The sequence below is a fragment of the Ursus americanus genome, chromosome 22 (assembly GCF_024610735.1).
Source record: "Ursus americanus isolate L20-20 chromosome 22, mUrsAme1.1.p, whole genome shotgun sequence".
Lineage (NCBI taxonomy): Eukaryota > Metazoa > Chordata > Mammalia > Carnivora > Ursidae > Ursus > Ursus americanus.
Window position 1 is genome coordinate 49,455,480 of NC_142148.1, and position 15,977 is coordinate 49,471,456.

Below are 15,977 nucleotides of genomic sequence, written 5' to 3' on the forward strand. Positions count from 1 at the left end.
GACTTCCAGAGCTGCAAGGTCATAAAATGTATTGTTTCAAGCCACTGAAAGTTTGTCATTTGCTGCAATGGCACTAGAAGACTACTATAACAACTCACTGTGAGGCCTACTGAGAGTCTATACGATGGCGGTGACCATTTCTAGGTACGGCCATCTGCAGCATGTGGCAGTGCTGGGCTGGACAGTTGTCTGCCAGAATCCACTCCCCCTCCTTAATGGAACCCCAGGGCTCTGTGTGCTTCCTCCCCTGCAGCCCAGGTGACTCACAGGAAGCTGGCCCCATCCACAGGACCAGGGAACGGTTCTGTTTCGTGGGCCATTCACATAGCCAGCTTCGAATCAGTCAGCGCCTTGTTACTGTTCCAGGAGAGACAAGTAAACTAGGTTGTCCCATCAGACAAAAGGTAAGAGCTTTACAGAAATATCTGGGTTGTCTCTGAACACGAACAAGGAAGGCAGTGCCCCTGATGCTGGCCGCCGTCTTACAATCAGCAGGGAGTGGAAGCCAACCCTGCCAGAGGGAAAGGGCAGAGTAGGGAAAACTGTACAGAATCATGGAGAGAGTGTGAATAACCCACATTCTCTGCCAGCCCTGCCATGAGCTGCTTCTATAGGAGATTAAAATACTTCTTTTTTACCTTTAAGACACTTTGAGTTATGGAGTCTTCTTCTGTTAGGATGATACAACCATCCAAACTCATTCGGGGGTCAGACCTTTAGGACACTAAGAAAGCTAGATAATAAAAGTAGATGACTCACAAGTGTGAATGACCAACGAAGGAAAAAAACTGGAACCTTGAATCCGTGGTTAATCTGCTATTCTTGCTACTTTTCATCATCCAAATGTATTCTTCAAGAACGAGAAACTTATTTTCAGTGATGGTTTTCTGAAATTTTGAAACCAGGTAGGAAAAAGTCACAGCCTTTAAACAGACTACTTTGAATTGACTTAACAATCACACAAGATATAATGTAAAATTTATCAAAGAATGGGACTGTGTTTCTTATCTATGATTTCATACAAATTTTTGCCTACCTGATGGGTGAATAAAGGTCTCTCAGCATGGTCCAGAACTAATGGTGTTCCCTGGCTCAGTGAAATTCAGGGTCGTTTCTATTTTCTCTTCCGTGAACTTCTCTTTCATCTCCTTTTGTCTGTTTTTCAATCGGCTGTTTGTCTTCTCATCGGTTTGTAGGCACTCTCTATATATCAGAGGCATGAACTCTTTTAACAGCTCTGATGTTACAGATGCTTTTCACCGTCTGTTGACCGAGTGTGGCTTTACTGTACCTTTTGACATGCAAACTTTTTCAAGTTTGTAAAGTAAAGTGGGACCTCATTTTTTCTGTGGCTTGCGGGTCTTATCTCTACCTAAGGTGGTCTACCACTTCCCAAATGTATATATTCCCCTAGATTGTCTACTAAATTCTTTATTATTTTTTTAATACTTAGACCTTAAATCAATTTAGGACTTAAATCAATCTGACATCTGCTTATGTATGTGATATGAAGCAAGGTTCTGAGAGAGAGAGAGAAAGACAGACAGACTGACAGTTCTTTCAGCTCTGAGGGTTATAGATTAGATTCAAAATTCAATGCTACTCTGTCTCATTTTCTAGAAGGAACTTGTGGTTTCTGTCTGGAACTCTGATAATTTTTCTCTTAATTCCTTAAAGTCAAATAGGTTTATGTCTGTTTAGGTTTGTGTCTGTTTAGCTAATTCTCCCTGGGACTCGAAGGCCTTGTTAGTCTAAGGCATGACTTTTTTTCAGCTCAAGTAAATTTTGCATTAGTTCAATGATCACTTCTGATTTTTTCTCCTTTTGTCCTCCTGATACTTGTAAGGTAGGTCTGGACCTCTCCTCAGATCTTATTTATTCATTTCTGATTTCCATTTCTTTGAATTTTTCCTCAGTGTTGTCAGATATTCCTTTGGAAAATCAATTTTGTTCTCAGCAGTGATCATTACTGTTTACAGTTTACCTATTAAAAGTTTAAACTAATGAATTTAAAGTTTTTAATTTTATTTTAAAGATTTTATTGATTTGAGAGAGGGAGAGAGAGAGAGAGAGAGAAAGCACCAGCAGGGGGAGAGGCAGAGGGAGAAACAGACTCCCCGCTGAGCAGAGTGCCCTATGCGGGGCTTGACTCCAGGACCCCGGGATCATGACCTGAGCCGAAGGCAGACGCTTAACCGATTGAGCCACCCCGGCGCCCCAAATCTTTCTCTTAAAATCTTCAGTAAGTCTTTTGTTGCTCTTACTGCAATTATATCCCCCTCAGACTTCTTTGAAACGAAGTTTCTCCAGTTCTTCAGTCAGTTCTTATCAAAGCGGTGCTTCTCTGTGAAGATGCTCATTGTCACTCGGGTGTGTGTCACTCTTCCGGCTCAGGCCTAGTCACGCTTCTGGGAACTCCAGGGCATCAGCAAACTTGCTCTAAGTGGACCACACTTTGTGCATAAAACCGTGTCCCTGCCATGAAGCAGCTGCTCTCGAACCTCCTCAAGTGGTTCTGCTCTACCCAGTGCAAAGTCCCTAAGCAACTCAGTCTGCTGGGAAAGCCCCATTTGTCTGTGACCAAGGACCGCAAGAGAGGGAAGATACACCACGGGCCCCACACAGAAAGAGGTCTTCACTGAAGGCCTTGGAGGGAGACAGCCTTTTCTTGCAGGGATTCCATCATGGCATCCTGAAATCCTGAGATGCTTTTCCACTCCTTCCCCTGAGATCCCAAGAGGGCACTTGGCAGTCTCGCGGTCCTTCCCATGGCCCACCTCCATGATTCCCGAGGGCCTTCCTGGTGCTGGGGATTGGTGAAGGCAACCTGATCTTATGCTCTGAGGTCACCGGTACTTGATCAAAGGAGGGAAAATAAGAGGGGGCCAGGAGGCTGCACACCACAGCCACCTCCTCAAAATGTCTCCCTGGCCCCCAAGATCGCCTTGTCATGGCAATGTCAACAGAGCACTGCAAGTGCTACCTCAGAGCTCCCTCTGACACCTCAGCAATACAGAGAGAGCCCACCAATAAAACCAATCCCCATAACCAACATTCTTTAAGAACCAAAAACCCTAATAATCAATTACTTTGGTACGTGTTAGCATATTTTTACCTACGTAAAAGATAAGATGAATGGCATACCTGCATGATTTTGGGCAGTACATCAACTCCATTTTTAGTGTTTTGTGTTGTAGTTAGATACTTTTTTTGAAAAAGAAAGTTACAATCTATTTAATAAAAACAACGCGAGCTGCCATGTATGGAATTTTTGTACTGTAAATGTTTTCATCGTCTCGCGTTGTAGTAATGTACACTGGCTTTGGTCTCAAATGGGGGATGTCTGGAAGAAAAAAGAACACATGACTAGGTTCGTGAGTGTAACCCCCACGAATGGTTCAGTTTCTTACTGAGCACATATGTATTTGGTTGTATGAATAGCAACTAAAATTAAAGAACCAGAAATTATAAAAGATGACATCTTTTGGTAGACTTGTTTCTGATTCTGCCTTGCAACCTGACCAAGATGGGACGGTGGCTACTGTTACTGTTTGCTTGTTACAGCAATGGCATAGAGCTATGGAAGTACCAAGCTAATAACTCTTTGTAACAAATTTGAGACATGACATATTATAATAGTAAAAATATTTTCACATACCTTATAACTAATTTAATCTCATTTTATGACTGAAATAAATCTAAAAGCATGTATAGACATTTTTCATCATTTTAGGTATTTTATTATTTTTTAAATCATTTTAGGTATTTTAACATCCAATATTACACTAATCAAATCCACAGGACTTTAGTTTTATATCCTTTTCCCTTTAGATGAATCCAAAGAATAGAATCAGTATAAACTACTTTATGTCTGAAAGAATTCACCTTTGAGATATCGAACACCACCACTTCCAAAGAATTAATAAGTCCCTTTATCATTCTTTCTATTTCATAATCCATACAAAAAAATTACACGGTATTGGATTTGTCCAACTCTCTTACTAACTTTTATACAACTGGAGGTACCTGCATGAGGAAGACAAGTTCTCAACGAATCACTTTTAATTTCAGCATATTAAAGTATGCTATATGTTCCACAGTGAATACAGACTATTTTATAAAATCAGAAACAAGTTCTGAAAAAAATACCCACATATAGACAGCTAACAAATACATATCTCAGTACCTGGAAAGGTTAGTACTTCTACGTCTTCCAAAATGCATCAAGCTTCTGCTGTTTTCCCCTGATCCAAGCGTGCACGTGTGTGTGTATGTATATAAACACCCACAGACAACTGAATTAGTAGTCCACATTCCCCAGATGGATTAATGTCTTTTGTGACCTTCTCCCCTCCAACATTGTTCCTGATTATTCATTTTAACTAATTTTTGCCTGCTTTAACTGGGAGAGGAAAATTTGCCTCCCCACCCCGGCATCAATCTAAGGGATACTTGTGTCCTGTGAGCCTTCATTTCTCATAGAAGAAAAACTTTAGCAGTGAAATTAGAAATTTCCTTGTTTCCTTCCTTTCCGGGGCTTACTCTCCCTAGGTTGCCCAGCTGCCCAAACATCGGCCCCTCCGTAAGAAGCTGTAAGTAGCACCTGCTGGATGAAAGATCCAAGATAAAAGAAAGGCCTACTATGGGCAGCTGCGTGGCCCAGGCTGGCCTGCCTCGCCACTGAGCAAGGTCTGGGGTCACCATACCCCACCACCTGGAAGAGAAGACTTAAGGAAACTTTATTTTAACATTCAAAGATTTGAAATATAATTACGCCAAAAAAAATCATGACACGTGTTGAACTCTTTCTGAGTGCAGGAGCCACAGTTCCCCTTTACTACTATGAGCTCAGCTACAAATAGGTAGTTTGTACAAACAGGTAAAATCGTTTATTAGGAACCCTTAAACTTCTTATAATAAAGTGACCGTTAAATATAAGAATAAAATGACTATCTTACTTAAAAATAAACAAAGGTCACTTTGTTTTGTCCCTGTGGACATCCTCTACACATGGCCCAATCAGTACTTCCCAAGTACAGGTTTGTGGATGTTTGTTTAACTTAGTAAATGATGGAAATAAATGAGGAAGATAATACTTTCGAAACAATGTAAAAAGAAATTTAAAACCAGTATCTTGATTCTCCTTATTCTTCCACTCCAAGCTTGCAGCCTTTGGATAATATGTGGGAAAGAACATACGTACATTTACATTTCAACTTAATGTCTACTAAACTGAAATGCTGTTATCTTATTAAAATTCCTATCCTAAATAAAAAAACAAGCGTGACAAATTATGGTGACAAATAATCTTGACAATCATGTAATGAAATCATATCTTTTTTTTTTTAAAGATTTTATTTATTTATTCGACAGACATAGAGACAGCCAGCGAGAGAGGGAACACAAGCAGGGGGAGCGGGAGAGGAAGAAGCAGGCTCATAGCGGAGGAGCCTGATGTGGGGCTCGATCCCATAACACCGGGATCACGCCCTGAGCCGAAGGCAGACGCTTAACCGCTGTGCCACCCAGGCGCGCCTGAAATCATATCTTAAAACTCAAATGATGACAAGAATGAATACCTTAAAACAAAGTAGTTAACTATGTTAAAGACATTTTTACTGAGAATTAAAAAAAAATCACCCAAAGATATCATGTTTTTAAACTTGCTCTACTCATCATGCCTGTATTTTTTTCCACCTCTCTATAATGATTTAACATTCTTTCTGCCCTTAAAATATTTAGTCAGATGTAATCTCTATTTTTTTTAACTCAAAAAGGGCCATTTATAGTAAACAGGAATTAAGGAAATAATCCCTCACAAGAATTTCACACAATGTTACATGGGTACATGAAAAATCATTATCATCAGAAGGCAAAGCTACAGAAACTTGAAAAGTGCACTGTCTTTATTAAAAGGAATCCACAGGCTAAAATAAGCCAGGCCTGCCAGTCCAGCTACACCTGTCCCAGGTTCTTTTTTTCGTTTCTTTTCTTTTCTTTTTTTTTTTTAGATTACTTATTTATTTATTTGACAGAGAGACAGGCAGAGAGAGAGGGAACACAAGCAGGGGAGTGGGAGAGAAAGAGGCAGGCTCCCACTGGAGGAGGCTGATATGGGACTTGATCCCAGGACTCTGGGATCACGTCCTGAGCTGAAGACAGATGCTTAACGACTGAGCCACCCAGGTGGCCCTGTCACAGGTTCCTCATACTGGTTAGCACACAGAGTACTCTAAAGCAGAGCTTCCCGACCTCCTTCATGCTGTAGCCCACTTAGAAAGTGGAAACAACTGTGCAACATCTAAGGTCAAAGGATGAGGGGCTTTGGCTGCCCCTGGGACAGAGGGGCTCCATGTCAGCAACCTGGCAGCAGTTCTCTGGGCTGAGCCAAGAGAGAAACTCTGCTCTGAGGACTCAGTAGAGAGAAGGGAGGGAAGAAGTGTGGGATGGACATGCACATACAAGTCTGCACACTATTCAGGGGGTTCACAGTCTACATAAAAATCCTCACCCTCTATCACCGGCATCCTTCCTCCAGTGGGATTCTGGGGATTATGTCATATCTGAGGTTGCACAGTTCATTAGTGACACATCTAGAATGAGACCCAAGTGCCCCAACACATTCAACTTCTCGATACTCCCTGCCAATTTCCGGGGACAGATGGAATACTCTACCACTTCTGAACAGGTGGAGTCTGAAATGCAGGTGCAATGGGCCAGTAGGGCCAAAATACACAGCTTCTAGAGGACAAGAGAATACTCCAGTCTGCTCTCGGGATTTTGGAGTCCTTGTGTTTCTGGTGCTGGATAAAGGAAATGGGAGAGGAGAGCAGACAAGATTACCCAACAGGAAAGAGTAGTCAGAAAGGGAGGCAAGGACTGAATCTTGAGAGACAGCAGAGAGAAACAGACCCCTAAAGAAAACTGGCAAGAAGAAAGGGAGGAGGAAAGAAGGAAGAAAACATTAGGGGAAGAGAGAGATCATGAAGCAGGGGCAGTCATTGTCAGATCACCTGAAATACTAAAGTGTCCTTCCTCTGGACTTGACCACTAGACTTGACTCCCCTTCTCAGCAGTGACAGGGAAGGGGCAGGTAGAACTGAGTCTCAGGAGAGGAAGTGGGCTGAGCAAAGATTATAACATCAAGAAACTTGCTTGTGGAGGACACAGAGACTGGACAGAGTTCCCAGGAAGAACTCAGAGACAGGAGAAGTGTTGGCTGAGAGAAAAGAATTCAGTAGTTTGTTTTTGAACCATACCAGAAATGTAGACTAGGGGAAGGGATCACCTACTGAAATCATGAACTAATGATCATAACTCCATATTCAGTTGGTAAACATCAGAGAAAGGAACATGTGACACCAAGTTGGTCTGGGCTGTTGGCACAAAGAGATATGCTTCCGCCCCATCTTCCGGCCTGCCCTGCCTATTCCTGATCTGCCCATTCAGCTTCTAGGCCTGCCTCCTCCCCGGTCCCGCCTTGCTAGCACAGGATTAGGGGTCAGGAAGAAGAAAAGAGGCAAGAATAGATGAATATACTATGAGGGAATACAAAATATATATGGGTCTCTGCCCCACTTCCTGGCATAGGGCCCCTAAAACCCTTGTAATTTCCTAAGTGATAAGCACACGAGGAGCTCTTTTGTTTTAATAACACAGCTTGTAGAGGTCTCGTGGGCTCCCAGATGGCTCCTGAGTGAGAGGGCTGGTCACCAGGAAGACCACGCCACGATTAGAACTTAGAATTTTCAGCACCCCCATCCCGACCCCTCCATTCCTCCAGACAGGGGAGAGGGGCTGGAAGTGGACCATGTCTATGTGAGGAAGCCTCCATAAAAATCCCAGTAGCAGGGGTTTCAGGGAGCTTCCAGGTGAGTGAACATATCCACGTACAGGGAGGGTGACAGCTCCACAGGGACAGACATTCCTGTGCTTGGGACCCTCCCAGACTGTACCCCTTGTGTCTCTGCATCTGGCTATTCATCTGTATCCTTTATCATATCCTTTAATAAGATGGTCAATGAAAACAAATGTTTCCCAGAGTTCCCTGAGCCACTCTAGCAAATCAGTCAAAGCTGAGGAGGAGTTGTGGGAACCTCTGATTTGTAGTCAAGTTGTTCAGAAGCTGTGGGTAACCTGGGGCCCTCCTACTTGTGACTAGCACCTGAATGTGATGGAACAGCCTCATGGGACTGAGCCCTTAACCCGTGGGATCTGACGCCATCTCAAGGCAGACAGCGTCAAAGCTGAGTTAAACTACAGGACATCCAGCTGGTGTTGCAGAGTTGTCTGGTGAGGGGAAAACCCAAACATTTACCCACCGTAAGTGCTAGAAGCAAAGTGCTCTCTGTGAATGTGGTAATAATATGAAAGCAATGGAGAACTGAATTTTTTTCCTTTACATACACACTCACACAAAATGGTATGTATGCCAGGTCTTTGCTGATGTGAACTGACACATATTCTATTTCTAGCAAAGTATCACAAAGAATCACCTCAAGGAAAAAGCAAAGATACAAAATATGGATAAGCAGGAAGAAAAGAAGCAACGTCTTCTCTTTCCCATCAAGAGTAAGACCATTACTGAATTATCCATGATTCTGCTCTTACGTGAATAACCATATATTTCAACAGTATCTGAAGAAAAAAGCATGTTTGGTCCTCAGTGATCTTTTCCCCTCATATGGCTGGCAGGAGAGGAGTGATTTCTTCTGGATATATCTCTGCTGCAGAGTGGGGAAAAAAGGAGAGCTCTTTCACCAAAGTTAAAAGGACTTTTTAAAAATGGCCGCTATTGAAATACATCTGCTGCTCCGTTGGAACCTGCTCACACTGTACTCCAGGCCACTGTGCATGAAGGGCTTCGAAATATGGTACAAATGTCCATGACGCCCCCTCTCCCTCTCTTTCAAATTCTGCTTTGGTCAGCCTAAGATCAAGTACCTGTCATTGGGCAGTCAAGTGATATGCATTAATAAATCAGTGGCCCTAACTGCCAAGTTTCTTGAAAACTCACAGGACTCAAATGGCTGCCATTAATACTCCCAGGAGGCCACTACTGTCCTTCCATGAATGCTGCATGAAAATACAGAGCTGGCCAAAAAGAGCCTGGGTGAGCAGATGAATGTCCACTCATGAAACAATCATCATGAGGACAATAAACAGTAGTTCAGGATGGTGGATTTAAATCTCATTAACAGCCACGAAAACACTCCAGATACACCACGTGTCTCTACTTCTTGCTATTGCCAACATCTGTCCCCTCCCTTCCATTCCTGTTTCCACCACTTCAGTAAATTTCTCCTGTCATCATTTCATATAAAATAGGCTCTGATTCTTCCAATTCTAATGTCCGTAAGACTTTCCTGTGAATATGAGCAGGGAGTAAGTCCTACTTTGAACCCATCGATGAAATAGAGATTTCTATTCATGATAATGGCAAACCGAGGAATTCCTCAATGTAACTTCAAGAGTCATTTCAACCTGTAAGGTCTGCTAATGCTACTCACCATCAGCCACACTAGGGTTAGGACTGATGAGTGTCTCCAGCATACAGGGCCCTCGGGATGACATGATCGCTGGGAAACCAGTTCATTACTGCTCTATGGTGTATTTGAGAGGTGTGAAAAGAGCAAGTTCTGAGAGTTCTCATCACAAAGAAAAAACTCTCTTTCTTTTCTTTTAACTTCATTTTTGCATCTCTAGAGATGATGGCGTCAGACTAAATTTATTCTGGTGATTGTTTCACAGTATACGAAAGGAACATCATTACGCCGGGTACCTTAAACATACACAGTTCTGTATGTCAAGTGTATCAAAACAACTGGAGCAAAAAAATATTTTAATATTCATAGAGAGCATCAGGAAATTGGACGTGGTAAAAAGAATGTCACGTAAACAAAACTGAAAACAGCAGAACCGAAAGCCAGTAGGTTATCCTAGGGGTTAAAAACTTCAAGCCATTGGCATAAAAAGTTGATTCTGAAATTAAAAATCAGTGAATTAAAATTAAAGCAGATGAAATAGAATTTTAAAATTTTGTTCCATTTAACAATTTGTCAAAGAATAGAAAGTCTTAATAAGTGACCTCAGATAGTAACTTTTGAAAAAACTGTTCGTGTTTTGGAATATTCTGATTGTAAGCTTCCAAGTGGGCACAGAATGAGAACATTTTGTTTGATCAAAGTCGCCTCATGGAAAATGGCTGAAGCAAAATGTCTGAGATACGACCTAAACGAAAGGATATAAATGGCTAGACGAAATTGTCCCGAGTTCGTTTCTCCGTATTTGCAGTTTACATTTATTTTCATGTCGTTAAGTCCATTAAGTTCATGGAGTACATTCTAAGTGTATTCCATGAATTAACACATCTCCAAGGGCAAGAGAAACAAAAGAACAAATGAACTTGTGGGACTTCATCAAGACAAAAAGCTTCTGCACAGCCAAGGAAACAGTCAAAACAACTCAGAGGCAGCCCACGGAATGGGAGAAGGTATTTGCAAATGACACTCCAGATCAAAGACTGGTATCCAAGATCTACAAAGAACTGCTCAAACTCAATACACGGAAAACAAATAATCAAATCAAAAAATGGGCAGATGATATGAATAGACACTTTTCCAATGAGGACATACAAATGGCTAATAGACACATGACACAATGTTCAAAATCTTTAGCAATCAGGGAAATTCAAATCAAAACCGCACTGAGATACCACCTTACGCCAGTTAGAATGGCAAAAACTGACAAGGCAGGAAGCAAGAAATGCTGGAGAGGATGTGGAGAAAGGGGATCCCTCCTACATTGTTGGTGGGAATGCAAGTTGGTACAGCCACTTTGGAAAACAGTGTGGAGGTCCCTTAAAAAGTTAAAAATTGAGCTACCCTATAATCCAGCCATTGCACTACTGGGTATCTACCCCAAAGATACAGACATAGTGAAGAGAAGGGCCATATGCACCCCAATGTTCATAGCAGCACTGTCCACAATAGCCAAATCGTGGAAGGAGCCGAGATGCCCTTCAACAGATGACTGGATTAAGAAGACGTGGTCCATATATACAATGGAATATTACTCAGCTATCAGAAAGAACAATTTCTCAACATTTGCTGCAACATGGACGGCACTGGAGGAGATAATGCTAAGTGAAATAAGTCAAGCAGAGAAAGACAATTATCATATGGTTTTTCTCATCTATGGAACATAAGAACTAGGAAGATCGGTAGGAGAAGAAAGGGATAAAGAAGGGGGGTAAACAGAAGGGGGAATGAAGCACGAGAGACTATGGACTCTGAGAAACAAACTGAGGGCTTCAGAGGGAAGGGGGGTAGGGGAATGGGGTAGGCTGGTGATGGGTAGTAAGGAGGGCACGTATTGCATGGTGCACTGGGTGTTATGCGCAACTAATGAATCATCGAACTTTACATCAAAAACCAGGGATGTACTGTATGGTGACTAACGTAATATAATAAAAAAATATTATTATATAAAAAAACACAGAACACTTTAAATCAGAAGCAGGATGACCGTCTTTGTTGTGTCTATTTACCCACGTACTGGAGGGCCGGGCCAGCAGTGTAAGACAAGAAAAGACTCACTGGCAAGCTTGTCATTATTCACAGACAATGACTGTCCATCAAGAAAACACACAAACAAAAAATCTGCAGACAATACGCTGGAATTAAATAAATCATACATATTCGCTTAATCCAGCAGTGGGAATGAATGAATGAACTTGAGCTAAACTCACAAACAGGGATAAATCTCAGAAATACCGTTGAATGTGAACAGCAAGCCACAGATGATTATGCACCACGTGAGACCATTTTTATTATACTCAAAACCAAACAAAACTGCACAATGCATTGTTTAGGGATACGAGTACTTGTGGTAAAAAACCATTTTTAAAAAAGAAGGGTAACGGCATAATGCAGAGGAGTGGCTGCCTTCAGAGGAGAAAAAGAACACGATCAAGGAGAAGTAGCTTCTACTTCTTAAAATGAGGGAGGGGGGACGATGTCAAGAGAAGGGGCTTTAGAACTATGCCTCATAACTTGCATATATGTTATAGATTCTTTAGTAAATGTTCAACTGCTACATAAACCAGACAATTTAAATTAATGGGACAGTTCAAACAAATGATGGATACATATTTAAGTGACAGGCTTAATTAAAGCTCCTGTTAAAGACAGCTCCTCTGTACAAATTTCATTCACAGCAGGGTTACCACAGGAAACACAATAACCACCGTAACATAAACAGTGAATCAATGTCTCTTACTCTGGGGAAGGAGTACAGCCCTTTAAGGAGAGAAAGGGGAACCACAGTCACTGAGGGCCAGCCAGGAGCCAAGTACTGGGCAGGAGGTCTTCAGATCTGTTTTATTCCACAAACCCAAAAAGCCCCTGGAGAGCTTTCTCCCCTGGCCACTCCCTCCAGCCAGCTCTGCAACAAATATACATTAGGCCTTCCTTTTATCGTCATAAAGTTGATCGCACACCAGCCTAAGCACATGTCTCTTCAAACCATGAATAATTTCTAGATAACCAACAATTAACTTGCAGAACCTACAATTTAGTTCTAGTGTAGCTCTCAAGGTATCAGTAATCTGGCCGCTTGTCTAATACATGTGGACAAGAGAGACTGTAAGCTTAATAGACCAAGAACCACACCCAAACACACTGTTCCAACTTTGAAAAGAATATGTGATCACACACGGACACACAGACACATACAAAGATTGCAATCTCACTAGTAGTCAGGAACAACATATTAAAAACAGTGGGTTTTCAACATGTCAGTTGGCATATATACACACACAAAAAATCATCGCCAGTGTTGCTTAGGGAAATTTACACACAACTTCCATAAAAGTTTCCATATAAATTTATATGACCTTCAATTTGGTCATATCAGTAGTTTAATGTGGATACATTTCCATCTAAGAACTTCACATCTAGGTAACCATACAGGAAAAATTCTCCCACATGTTTGCAAAAAAATTAAAAATCACAAGAATATTCTTTGCAGCATTGTTTTTAAAAGTGGAAGGAAGGAAATACATGTCCATCATTTTTTATGTCCTCAAGTAAAATTAAAGAGCTAAAGTACCACATTTTCAACAAGAATCTCAAAAGCTAAATGAATTTAACAAAAACTTACCTCAAAAAGAGGATGGAGTCCAGCTCCTCCCTTTCTGACTTCTTATTCCCTAGAATGTATAAAAAAAAAAATTAGTTATCATGACAATGTGTACATTTTAAGATATTAAAAATTATGTTATCTTGAAAACACTGAAGCTTGAACACACACTCATTTATTCAAAAACTACCAGGAGGTAACGTGGAACCCCTGTCGGGAATGTAGATAAACACCCAAGCCACAGCACCTGAGTCCACACCTAGCAGAGCCACTCTTCGCTAGCTGTTTAACCACAGACTCCACGTTTGCCAAATCACTGTCAACCCGTGGAATGCAATTTATTTATTTCTCAATTACTTATGAGCTCAAATTATGAAGGAATGCACAGCAGATGCAAAGAAAGAGTTCTAGCTTTTTTGATGTGAAGAGGCACAGAGCAGTCATAACTATGAAAAGCCACGCATGTCTTCAGGTCACGTGCACTGTTCTTTCGATAGTGACAATAAGAGAAAATACAAAACCTACAGCAGCCAGTTACATTTATTGTCCAGTCTCTCTGCCGGGGGCCCTGCACTAAGAGCTTGCCATTCAGCATCTAACTTGGGAAGTGGTAACCTTTTCTGCAAAGGGCCAGGGAGTGTATGTTTTAGGCCCCTCTTGTAATCATTTAACGCTGCCACGATGGTGCAAAAGCAGCCATGGGTAACACATAAATGCACTGGTATGGCTGTGTCCAACAACTTATTTGTCAAAACAAGCAGCCAGTTCTAAGTTGTGGACCCCTATCTAACGGAATGCCCACAGCTCTAGGAAGTAAGGTAAGATGGCATTCGTTCATTGAACAAATACGAAAGAATGTCTCTGTGTCAGAGATTCTTCCAGGCCCTGAGGATACAGGAGTGATACAAAACACAAAAACCATGCCCTGAGGAAGCTTATATTCTGGCAGTAGGAGGCATTCAGTAAATGAGAAAACCAAGAGGAAAGGCTAATGGGGAATGCCCAAACAGGCAGTATTCAATTCTGACCAGGGAAGTACACCTTGCTGATAAGATGACATCCGAGCAAAGATCTGAAAGAGGTAAGGAAGAGAAACACATGGACATTTGGGGGTAAAGAAATAAGCCATATGGACATTTGGGAGAAATTTGTTCCGGGCAGAGGGATTGGACAGTGCAAACTCCTTATGGCTGAGCAAGTCTGGCATGGTCAGGAAACAGCGAGAAGGCCCTTGAGTCTACAGCGAAGGGGGAGAATTGCTGCAGGTGAGGTTAGAAAGCGGGTAGGGTAAAGGCTGGCAGGTAGGTGGGGCCTAAGGCCACTGTAATGAGTTCCACAACTGGGAAGCTATTTGAGGGTGCAGAGTCATATTTTTAAAGCATCACTCCAGCTGCTCTTCTGAAGAGACTCTGGCAGGGATTGGGGGGGGGGGGGGAGTAGGTCACAAGTGTGGAAAGGGGAAGACCATTTCTGAGAATAACTGCACTAATCTGCGTGAGGATAATGGGAGCACCAGCAATACCAGCACAGGCAGTGAGAAGAGGCCAATGACTCTGGATGTATTTGAAGGTAGAGCCAATAAACTCGGGTTTTGGCCTAAATAACGGAAGGCTGACGTTATCATAAGATGATTTCATGATTCACAGCAAACATTTTCCTTTTTTCTGTTGTTTTGGTATATTTTCTTCCTGGTATTCCAATCAAAACACAAATTGTATTAAAAGCAAGAAACTTTAAAATCTCAATCCTATTTTTATTGGTTCTTCATGATGATTCTTTGTAATAGACTGCAAGAATGCAGAGTTTTCCTCTCCTAGCAAGAGATGTCTATTTCTCTATTTGCATCAGAGAGGCACGGAGCTTGTTCTGGTCAATGTGACATTAACAAACGTGAAGCAAGCACGAGTTTGAAAAACCTTATGCACCAGCTAAGCTTGGAACCCTATGGCCAACATCGAAAGGAGCTCAAGATAGCCTGCAAGCATGGAGTGCCCTGGTCAACAGTGTGCCAACCAAAAGACACGTAAATGAGGCCATCTACCACCAGCCGATGTGAGAGGCATGTGCAAGCCTAAACCAGAACTGCCCAAGAAACCCAGAAAATTGTAAGCAAAATGACTGGTTGTTTTGTTACGGCACTTAGCTTTGGGATGGTTTGTAATGCAATCTGTTATGCAGCACAAACTCACTGATACACTCTTCAACAACTACATTTTTTTCTAAAAGGACAGAAAGAGCAAAAGGGGAAAGAGGGAGGGACAGAGGAGCTTTCAAATGGGGTTTTTTGGTTTAAGGCTTTTTCTTTTTCTTTTTTTTTTTTTAAGATTTTATTTATTTATTCGACAGAGATATAGACAGCCAGCGAGAGAGGGAACACAAGCAGGGGGAGTGGGAGAGGAAGAAGCAGGCTTCCAGCAGAAGAGCCTGATGTGGGGCTTGATCCCATAACGCCGGGATCACGCCCTGAGCCCAAGGCAGACGCCCAACTGCTGTGCCACCCAGGCGCCCCATGGTTTAAGGCTTTTTCTTAAAAAAGGGATTCTAATACCTTTCTTTGCTATTTTGATTACCCATAATATCACACTTTTTTCCTCCACACACCTGTGAAAAAAGTTAAGTGGAGCAAAACTAGGAAACAAGATAAAAGTCAGATTGTTTCGTATTTGAATTTTCTACCAATTCGGAAAAAAATTAAGCTCAAGATTTAGGTCAATTTATAACTCACAGGAGAAAAAAATGAGCAATTCATTGAAAAACAAAAAACAAAACCCCTTGTTGGCATCCTTGGGCACGGGCCCGTATTTGATTGATGACCGTCTAGAAGCTGGAGCATTCTG

General features: G+C 41.8%; 1 protein-coding gene and 2 long non-coding RNA genes across 3 annotated transcripts in view; all 3 read right to left on the reverse strand.

Moving 5' to 3' along the window:
• Window positions 1-15,977, reverse strand: part of LOC148108112 (ral GTPase-activating protein subunit alpha-2-like) — a 126,043-nt gene that overhangs the window by 22,746 nt on the left and 87,320 nt on the right. The gene's annotated exons all lie outside the window — the stretch shown is intronic.
• The window catches only part of LOC123800949 (uncharacterized), a 30,537-nt gene continuing 15,453 nt past the window's right edge, over window positions 894-15,977 (reverse strand). Inside the window, exons 3-5 of the long non-coding RNA XR_015721031.1 lie at window positions 13,162-13,210; window positions 3,145-3,343; window positions 894-1,203 (exon numbers count right to left, since the gene is read on the reverse strand). This is a non-coding gene — a long non-coding RNA (uncharacterized LOC123800949). The remainder of the gene's footprint in view (window positions 1,204-3,144; window positions 3,344-13,161; window positions 13,211-15,977) is intronic.
• LOC148108113 (uncharacterized) lies at window positions 8,458-10,387 on the reverse strand. Its single transcript, XR_015721032.1, has 2 exons — window positions 9,510-10,387; window positions 8,458-8,726 (listed from the first exon to the last, which is right to left on the reverse strand). It is a non-coding gene; the product is annotated as an uncharacterized LOC148108113 (long non-coding RNA).